We start from the raw sequence: 10,782 nt of genomic DNA on the forward strand, positions 1-10,782 counted from the left end.
TAAGTTCTGTTGTGAATGAATGCTTATTTTAAGACACTTTTCCAAGTTTTCTTTCCTCAATTCCTCTGCACTCCCAGGCCTCAGGAAGTAATCCTCTTTGCCTTATTGAATCCCACAGGATTTCAGACTAGTAGACACTGAATAAAAGGGGAATTCTAAGTTTAGATGCCTTGCCTGGTCCATCAGCTCCTTCATGCCTTGACTCCACAACTGTGTGCCCAAAACATTTCTCACTGGGCAGCTGTGCCCCTGATCCTTTGCACCTGCAACTCCAAAGTCAGAAGCTGGCTAGCAAAGAAAAGAGGGGCACCCTAATTACTGTACAGATTTTTTCAAGCTGTACCACACCACGTGAGAAGCCCAGAATTCCCTGTAGCACTTTATTCTCCCAGCTGCAGCCAGAAACAGGGAGGTGGTGTGCACAGAAATCCCTCAGAGCTTATCCCCTAATATACTCCCTCAAGCAGGAGCTGACAAAGCACCAATGTATGTGTTCAAGTATCTTTTAACTTGCACACAGACCTTGAAATCACCACCAGAACTCTCTCTAAATGGCAAATTGGAAGAGAGGAGGCAGAGCCTGAGTTATTCCTACTCCTTTGGAAGAGGCTGGAAACAGCCAGACTGGCTGCATCTCAAAGTGTCTTTGGAGAAAGAGAGAGGCTGTGGGTTTCCTTCAAGATTTTCTGATCTTGAAACTTTACTTCATGCTCCACTTGTTGAGTGTCTGTGATATGACTGAGTTTTTTATTCTAAACCATTTTTTTTTCCTAAACCTATAATCAAGAGACTAAATTATGTCAGCTGAGTGAGAAATCATGTAGGAGGCTTCAAAGGTACAGAACCCCCTCTCTCAGAGGAAAAGCCGTGTTCAAATATGATAATGGCTTTGACTGTGGTCACTGTTTACTCCAGAACTTCAGTAACTGCTCATGATCCTGTGTATAGAGCTGTCTAAAGTTTCACTTTTAATGACGATGGATAAAAATCCAAAATACAAAATGTGTGACAGAAATGTCCCTGAGACAGGGACACAAACCTAAGAAGAAGTCATTTTTTTGAAGATGAAGTAGATCCTAACATAAATTGTACTCCAATTCTGGTTTTATCCTCTGCAATCCATGGTCTCCTGCTCATGTACTGAAGGGACCTACTGTTGCTGTATCTTCTCATAAATAATCGTACTGGCAAGTTTCAACTTCTTATTAATATCTTCCCCAGAATTTTCCACATTCTGCAACTAAAATATTCAAGACAGATTTAAGATAGCAAATGAGTGTTTTAGCACTCATTGATAATTTAGCTCTTATGAGCAGTCATTTTGTCACTCTGCAATTGCTACAGGTGCATCCAAAACTTCTATATGGGGAAGGAAACCTATTATTGCACTGAGTAAATCTACAGCACAGATGATACAAAAAAGTAAGATAAATAGCAAAAAAGTAAGATAAATAGCAGGCTCATAGCTTTTTGGATGTTTAATGGTGGACAATAAGCTGCTCATTCTCTAGCTAAATTCTGTGCTGAAATTCTCCACAAATCTTAGAGTTAGCACAAAAAATATGTGTAGTCACTGGCCCTTCATGGAGTTTGCAATGTAACTATATGGGACAGGAATGAGGTGGAGTTTGACCACAACTCCACAAATTACAGGCTGAGCCAGAGGTGATGTTTAAGTTGCCAGATGCTTTTTGTTTATGTGTGTTCCATATTGGAGACCCAGCTTTGGCCCTTGGTTGCTGTGGGACCTTGTGATACAGTAGAAAGAAAGCAAGTCTAAGGGAAATGGGTTGCCTTCTGAAAGTCAAATCAAAATCATATGTACTGTTAAAAAATAATCTTTTCCTTTCTTGCATTGGCTTTGCAAATGAAAACCTGAATTTCAGGATTTTCAGCAGGAACTGGTCTTGCTGCAGGTACCAGAAACTACCACTATGATATCGAAAGGAAAACTAAAGGCAGAGTGAGAACCAGTGTGCATCGCCATGTTCCTCTCCTTCAGCCCCTGACTGCCCAGCACCTCTGTGCCCTTCCCAACAGTCCTGTGGAAAAGGGCAGGGTCTCCTGGAGTCACAGGGCAGAGAAAGGCAAGGTGACCTAACCCAGACTGTTCACACACCAATACCAGAAACCCCTGTTCCCTCTAAGGGCTTACATCAGACACAAGGCACACCTTTTAAAGGAAAGCAAGGAAATACTTAGAGAAGAAAGACAGCACAAAAAACAACATTGTCTCACCTCTCAGCTGCCATTTTCCTCAAGTAATGTTCTTACAAATATGTGGCTTGCATGCCCCCCAGGTTTTTGCTGTAATACTTTAGACCTGCTAGTGTTCACCTCACTGGACTTTGGGAAACACAACAGGAACCAGTTGGAGTTTTCAAATTAAGAATACAAAGCTGTATATCAAATTCCATAAGTATAGAAAATCGTTTAAATTATAAATTCCAGCTCTCAAAACTGAAAAAAATATCACATTCAGCTGCCTGAAACCTAGGAACTACATGTGCTTTTACACAAATTTTTACTTTCTCCAGGCTCTCTGCCTCAATTGAAAGTCAGCTATACAATATTGTCAAATATAAGTGGAAGAGAAAACATAAACTGGGAATTTTGTACCTGTGAAGCATTTTCTTTTGCAACCCTAGTGAAATTCTTTGAATGAATAAGAAACCTGGGGGGAGGGAAATAATGATATTTAATAGCAGGTAGGAAGGGCTTCAGCACTGTCTTTTTTCTTATCAAAAGCTAAAGACTTGCTGTGCCCCCATCAGCACAGTGTTTTAAAACCTTAAAGATGTGGTGGGACATTAATTCAGCCCTGACTCAGAGGCAGGAATGAACCACTTTGAATCACAGGCATGACTCTGTGCAGCACCGTGCCATCTGCTCACTGTGCTGCAGCACAGACCCAGCTCCACCACCTCAGCACACTCAGGCTTTGAGTGAAAGCTGTTTAGCTCCAGACACTGTTTTCTAGAAAACTATGACACCTTATGGGTTTCAGTCAAATGTGCAGGATAGGACAGACCTTGATGTTCAGCCATGAACTGTAACACTGGACATTTTGCAACAGAATCATTTCCAGAGATCACCTCCTATTCTAGAGGCTGGGGAAGGGACCACATGAGTTAAGTGGAGCACACTATCAAGATGCTTCTTCAGCTAATATTTATTTTTACTACATGATTAACCAAAGGCTACAATGATAGTGAGCCTGTGTAAAGGTAGGCAATGCTGGAAACACTTTCTGGTAGCTCCAGTTGCCAAGGAAACAAAGTTCTCTTGTCTCTCTGCATCCAGAAATGTTAGCTCTCTGTGTGAACACAGCTCTCAGGAAATGGTGTGTTCTGTGCTCTTCAAAAGACCTGCAAGGGAGAGGAAGGGGCAAAAAAGAGATGAGAAAGTATATGCAATGCTACTCAAACAGCTTTTGCACACATATTTTACTCACAGCAGACTAAACATTCATCATAAGATTTGTGCTTGGCTTTTACTTGTCAATAACAGAAGTTTATGTTACATATTGGTGCAGACCTTCATTGTGACCTTCAAGAACCAGCCCAATAAAGTGCTGAGCACTGGGAGAGCTTCTGTCCCAAGGCATGTCCTCCTTCCACAGAAAAGTCCCTGGGTGGTGATGAGGAGACCAGCCACTCTCAAACTGCCAGCTGCAGGGAGGGACTGGGGCAGGCATTGGAAGGTTTCTGACTCTGGGGCTTTAAAAATGAGGGGAGTTGCACAGAGAAGAGCTAACTGACAGTGAGGAAGTCAGTGGCTGGGATTAAGGAGTTCAGAAGATCCCAGCAGGAAACCATCTGCCTTGCTGTGCTGTCACCCTGCCTCCCCAGCAGCATTTCCGTCCACAGCTGGCCATGGCATGCATGCCAGGTCCCTGGAGCAGAGGCAGAATTGTCAAAACAGGTCACCACTTTGCCATCTGCCCTGCATTTCATTTCATCAGCATCCTCAGCTGGAAGTTTTACAACTTCTCACTTTTCTGGAGCAGGCTAGAGCTGTGAGTCCAGAGAAACAAAATGATGCTTAAACCAGGTAAATGTGAGCTACAGAACAACTTTCAAGACTTCTCTTAAAAAGAGAAAATTGTGGTATTCTTCAGGTATCTATATAAGGATACAGATACCTGATCTACAGACCAGCTCATCTGATACAGATTTTTTTAACAAAAAAAAACACTTAACTAAACAAACAAAAAAAAAAAATCACACAAACCAATCAAACAAAAAGAAACAATGGCAAAGCAAAACAATTATGTCTCTCTAATTATCATTTACAACTACTTCTCCTTTGGGCATTAACAGTTAACCATCTTTCACAGCAAGTTGGCTTCCCAGGATGTGGAAGCACAGCTCTGCTGGTAAGTGGTGCCACTGTTCCCGAGTAACCCCATTCGTTCCCCAAAATGGGGATCAGCTAACACAACTTGAACTTCCCCCCAGCTTTGGCTCTGAGACAGGAGATGATAATGACATTCAAAATTTTGTGGTAATCCATAAAAGTCACTTTAAGATTAGCCTGGTCATTTCTTTTTAGGATGATCCCAGCACACTGTGTGGGGTAACTACTGACTTTTCCCCAAAGAGCTCAAGATCCTGCAGCGTCTTCTCTTCATGTTTTTAACAAGAAAAGACAGATGATTCATTTCCAGGAAGGGTAAGAACTCTCTTAATTATATGCCAATGATACCTAAATCTTAATCTTCTTTGCTTTGTACTTAGAACTGTTTGTTGACTTGTTCTAGTGCCTGGCAGAAGGAAGAGTGAAAAATGATGTAGCTGAAAGTAGAGAAAAGGGAATTTTTCATACAGCCCCTAAACCTTGCCCCTCCCACCTCCTCTACCTCCTGTTTTTGGCACCTTCATTCATACACAAATTAATGGCTTAATGACAAGTGTGATGAAAGATGGGTGAATTTAGCTCTCTGAATAAGGGTTGTGACTGCACCAGCTGACTAAACCATTCGCTGCTGACCCTGGGACAGAGTGACTGCTGACTCCAAGATGGAGTGGAGAAGGCTAAATCCCAGTTAGCTGTTCCCCCTTCCCTTTTGGCAGCTAATCAAGTCCTATTAGTCACTCACTGAACACTACAGAGAACCTGGAGCTGCAGAACAGTGCAGTAATAGTGATGCTAAAAGTGGGGAGTATCAGGTAAAACGAGGTGTGGATGTCACAGTTTTCCTCAGTGCAGGAGGAGTGACCTTACTTAAACATGCACCAGTAAAGCTCACAAAACAAACCCTCAGTTCCTTGAAGTTATTCGGGTTTATTTAAGTCACACTGAACAAAGGGCTAAAACCTGGCCAGCTCAAACTCTAAGTCAAGGGTTGGGGTGAAGCCCAGAAGTTGCCAAACTGCCCAGAAAGCCCATTTAGCCAGAGCACACCCAGAAAGAACCCATGTGGCCTGTACGTGAGGGGGGAAGAGCCCCAGTGAGGCTTCCAGCAGTGGGGCTGAGGTGGCCTTTCACCTAAGGTGAAGGTGGCCATCTTCCCCCCTACTCTGCCTGGTTCTATTTCATAGAATCACAAAGGGCCTCATTAAGGATGGGAAAGACCTGTAAGATCATGCATTCCAACCCTGCTTTGCCAAGCCTACCATTAAGCCATGTCCCCAGGCGCCACATACACATGGTTTTATAAATACTTCCAGGGATAGTGACCCCACCACTTCTCTGTGCAGTCTGCTCTGGTGTTTGATAACCCTTTAGAAATTTTTCCCAATATCCAATCTAAACCTCCTCTTGTGCAGCTTGAGGACATTCCCTTGGATTCCGCATTTATTACTGGGAGAAGATACTGACTCCCACCTGGCTACAGCCTTGTTTTGGGTAGTGGTAGTGAGTGATAAGGTCTCCTGTGAGCCTTCTTTGCTCCAGGCTTAACAACTCTATCTCACTCAGCCATTCTATCACCCCCACTGCCCTTCTCTGGACATTCTCCAGCCACTCAGAGTCTTTCTTGTAGTGAGGGGCCCAAAACTCTATGCAGGATTCAAAGTGTGGCTTTACCAGTGCCAGGTACCAAGGGACAATCCCTGCTCTGGTCCTGTTGGCCACACCATTGTAGAGACAAGCCAAGGATGCCATTGGCCTTCACACTGCCTGAGGTTGTTGTGACCCAAGTGCAAAATCCAGCATTTCACTTTTTTGAACCTCAGGCAATGGATCCTTCATCTCATGGATCCAGCCTGTCCGGATCCCTCTGCAGAGCCTTCCTGCCCTCCAGTAGATCAACACTCCTGTCCACTTTGGTGTGAGCTGAAAACTGACAGAGGGTGCACACAATCCCCCCTTCCAGATCACTGATAAAGGTATTGAACAGGAATGTTCCCCAAACGAAGCCCTGGGGAACACCACTTGTGACTGGGCACAGGTGGATGTAACTCCATTCACCACCACCCTCTGGGCCTGGCCAGATTTTACTCAGCAAAGAATAGATTCATCCAAGCTGTGAGCAGCCATGCTCACAACTACTTAGCAGTGTCAAGCAAGGTAATTTTAAGCCTTTTGCAGTCAATACTTAACATGTTTGATAAAGTAAAAAACAACATTTAAGCTCATGTATGCATGTCACAAAGACTATAAATGGCCATTTTACTCTGTCTTGTTTGATGTTGTTAATAAACTGCAGATTACAAAGTGTGAAAATGAATCTGAAAACTCTTGTCAATATTGACAGCATATGGAAGCGCTCCTTTTGAGACATTTGTTTCAATATGTGATGCAAGCAGAAAATCAGCCTGGGATCAATTTGTCAACTGCTTAAAGCCGAGCTGTGTGTAAAGCTGGAAAAGTCAGGCTCCAATTAGAAAGGTACTTAGTGGGATGCATAAAATATTGAGTCAAATTTTACTGTCATTACTTGCTGTGTGTAGCATGATTAAATTCAGTGATACTACTCATGGAATAAAAATACTAGGCTAAAAATTATATTTCTAAGAGACAAGGAGGAGGAGAAGGAAAAGAAAATCAATAGAAGTATAAGAGAAAATTAGAAAAGCAACACAAGCTGAACAAAACCTATAGAAGGAGAAAGTGTTGACTAGTGCAACCAAGTGGCATCAAGAAGAAATATCAAGTGAGAAATTACAAATTGGAAGAAGAACAAAGAAAACCATCAAAGACTTAATCATTACACTGAAGTATGCCCTGTGCCTGTGTTGTCTTGACCTTCATCTCTTTTGCTGTTACTACAAGAGCCCATTATTACAAATTTTCAGCATATCCATAAAGTAAATGGGACCGAGGCAGTCCCTTTTTATTTTAATAAACTAGAATCTCATACCAGCTAATTTTCCAAAGCACTTTTCAATTGTGGTGAAAGAGGATTACTAAATGCTTTAGGTTGGTAATTGATCTACGTGCCAAAGGATATTTTTGGTAAATGCAAAGATCCTTTGAAATCTCAAAAATAGAAACTATTTTATTGCCCAATGGCTTCACTTCCCTTTATTTAACAGTATGACTTTAGTGAAGACACAAGTGTGTCTTTGCTGCCTGGGAGTTCATACTTGCTCTGCCACACTGACTGAAACTGCTGCTTTCCACCAGTAGGGAGAGTTGGGCAGTCAGGCATCTTACACAGATGGCTGTTAAGGAAAGTGAAATAATCTGGGGCTTGTCCATGAAGACTATTGAAGGACAATGCATTAAACATGCTTAATAAAAATGCTTAATTGTTATGACAAAAAAAATTTAAAAGTCACTGATGAGCTTTAGAAAACACAAGACATGTATATAGCTTGTCATGCTCCTGGCATGTAACCCATGGTTTTATTTTCATACTAGAGACAGAAATGCTCCTAGAAAATACTCACCTTAGCAGAACTGAATCAGGCTGCCAACTTCTTATGCAGATATACACTTTCTAAGAAAATCTGCTTCATAATTAAAACCAGTGTTACATCTAAAGTTTATCAAAATCTAAACACTTCTTGTAAGGTGCACCACTACACAATTTTGCACAAAAAACAGACAAATTCTCTGAGACTGTTCTGTGATCAGCTGGCAAAACTGTCTTGTACAGCAGGTTTTCATCAAGCCAGAAAAAACAGGTTGCCCAGAGAGATGATGAATTCCCCATCCCTGCAAACATTCAAGGTCAGGCTAGAGAAGGCTCTGAGTACTTTGATCTAGTTCAGAATGTCCTTGCTCATTGCAGGGGGTTGGACTAGATGGCCTTTAAAAGTCTCTTGAAATCAAAGTATTCTGTCGTTCTAAGATCTGCAAATAACTCATTCCTGAACAAAATAGCCATTTATTTCAACGGCACATTTTTGGTACCAAAGATGGAAAATGGATGCATTCACATTTACAGGGAGATTGACAGAGAGGGAGCTCCAGCTGCTGAGGCTGGCAAATGGCATTTTTAGGCTTGAGCCTTTTCTCTTGGAGCCAGCCCATGGTAGATAAACAAGTGTTCAGAGAAAGAGAGATTGCTGTTCTTGTCTATCAACCAAAACTCTTGCTAGACATGTGGAAAGTGCAGACTCACCTCCTTGCACCAAACCAGATATTGTAACTGCCTTGATCTCCCATATGCTGACCAAATGAGCATGCTCTACCAGTAATCGATTTCATTTCATCCAGAATATTAATATTTCAATTCCCAATAGCAATTTAACCTTTAAATTCTAGTAAAAAAACTTACGTATTTCAATGTAAACGATAAAATAATCTCACTATATTTTTAGGTGTGAATCTGAGTTTCTTACTGAGGCAATTCAAATCTGAACTTTCGACTGTTGATTTTGATTTATTTTTACCTTGATTTTACCAAGTATTTATAGGACATTTTATACTTTAAAGTCACATGGTACCTGTAGAATGCTTGATACACCTCTTAAATTAATGAAGAGTTAGGAAAGTGTCAAAAACTATTCAGACAAGATTTATTTTTTCAGCTAGTCAGCAATAAATGCAAACACATGCTGAATCCTTCTCATGCTGCCTATCCATGACCCACACAGCACTGTTTCACAAACCACAGAGCACGTGTCATCTCAGAGGAGAGTTTCAGAGATCACCTTAGACATTTTCAGGGATGAACCCTCATTCCAAGAAAATGAGGCTCTGGGTCATATAGACAGGTCCACTGAGTGCAAAGGATCATGATGAAGTGTTCCTCTTTTTTCATAACAATCAAGGATACCTCTGGCAATTAAATTTCCCTCCATTATCAGGAATACTGAAAAATAAGACCAGCTTCTAGGTAGTGAAGTGACTAAAAGAGACAAGATCTATTCTACAGGAGAAGTGACACTGAATTTTATGTGTAGCCTGGACAACAGAAGAATGAACCATTTGAGTCTCCTGCTCTTGTACCTTTGTTTCCTCTGAAAAGAAAAAATGAATGATACTAAGGCTCCTGCAAAGAGTTGCATTCCTGGCTTTCTATAGGTGTCATGGGGGAGAAAGCAGATAATCTCTCCCTATAATTAGATTTTCTCTTACTTTGAATGTCCGTGGCAACAAAGTAATGAGGTCTCTTCAGAGTTCACGGGCATCCCTGCTGCTGAGCCAAACCCCATGGAAAAAAATCAGTCCCAGTGCTCCTGGAAGTGCTTCATGCAGGCACACTGGATTTTTATGTGAAGGTCCTCTATCAGGGGTGTTGCCATGGAACCTTCTTAGTAACTCAGCTCTGATAAGCCTTTGCTGTGCAATTACCAGCTGGTGGTTTGGCTCAGAGGGCCTCCAGTCCCTTGGCACTGTGATTAATCTGAGACCCGTGGTGTGTTTGAGCTGACACTGGAATTGTGCACCTGGGGCTTGCCCTGCCTTGTTAGCTCTCCATTCAAACTGCTGGTTTTCCTGGTCACCCGTTCTCCCTGCAATTCCTACTCCATAGCTGCTCAGTTACTCCATGAATTAGTATATTTTACCAAATAAATATTAGGGAAAAAATCATAAAGAAATAGAGAAAATATTTAATTTAATAACTTTTGCAACCCAATTATTATTAGGATGGTGTTAATCATGTGAAATAGTAATCTTGTCTAAACCATATGAGCTTTCTACAGACATCATTTCTGCAGCAGCTTATTTCAACAAATTGAACACCAGTTTTATTTATTATTTTGCAGACTATGTTCATGAATATCGTTCTTTTACAGATTCTGTCACTTGAAAGGCTACGTTAGACTCCACTATTTCCAGATTAATAATTCCTCCTGGAGAGAAGATACTTCTGAGAAAGATCCAGGTTCAACATTTTTGAACCTATGTACCATATATATTCACAGCTACTGCTTGTTATCTCTGTGATTGCCCCGTGTTGCTTTAGAGTAATGTACAAATGGATTTTTGGGGTACACTCCACTTAAGTTTGAATTACAATTATGTATCCAGAGGGTAAATGAATTGCACATGATCTTATCATTTTGGTAAGCTTTGTGAATCTCTGAGATTTGAAAAAATCTCTTAAGTAAGAATTGATACATGGATCTTCAAAGTGGTATAGCATTGTAATCTTTTCAACACAACCAAGAAATAATAAAAAGAAAAAAAAATAAGAAGGGGTGGAAAGGCATAGAACATAGCATCATTAAGTCTGGAAAAGACTTCTGAGAACTTTAAATCCAACTATTAACCTAACACTACCAGATCAATCATTAAACCACATCCCTAAGAACCACATCTACTCATTTTTAAAACACTTCCCAGGCTGGTGATTCTACCACTTCCTTGGCAGCCTGTTTCAATGATTCATTTAATTCTGACACGAATTTATCTATAGGTGCAACCACCATAGATATGAAA

Source organism: Ammospiza nelsoni, chromosome 1 (assembly GCF_027579445.1).
Source record: "Ammospiza nelsoni isolate bAmmNel1 chromosome 1, bAmmNel1.pri, whole genome shotgun sequence".
In the NCBI taxonomy this organism is placed as follows: domain Eukaryota; kingdom Metazoa; phylum Chordata; class Aves; order Passeriformes; family Passerellidae; genus Ammospiza; species Ammospiza nelsoni.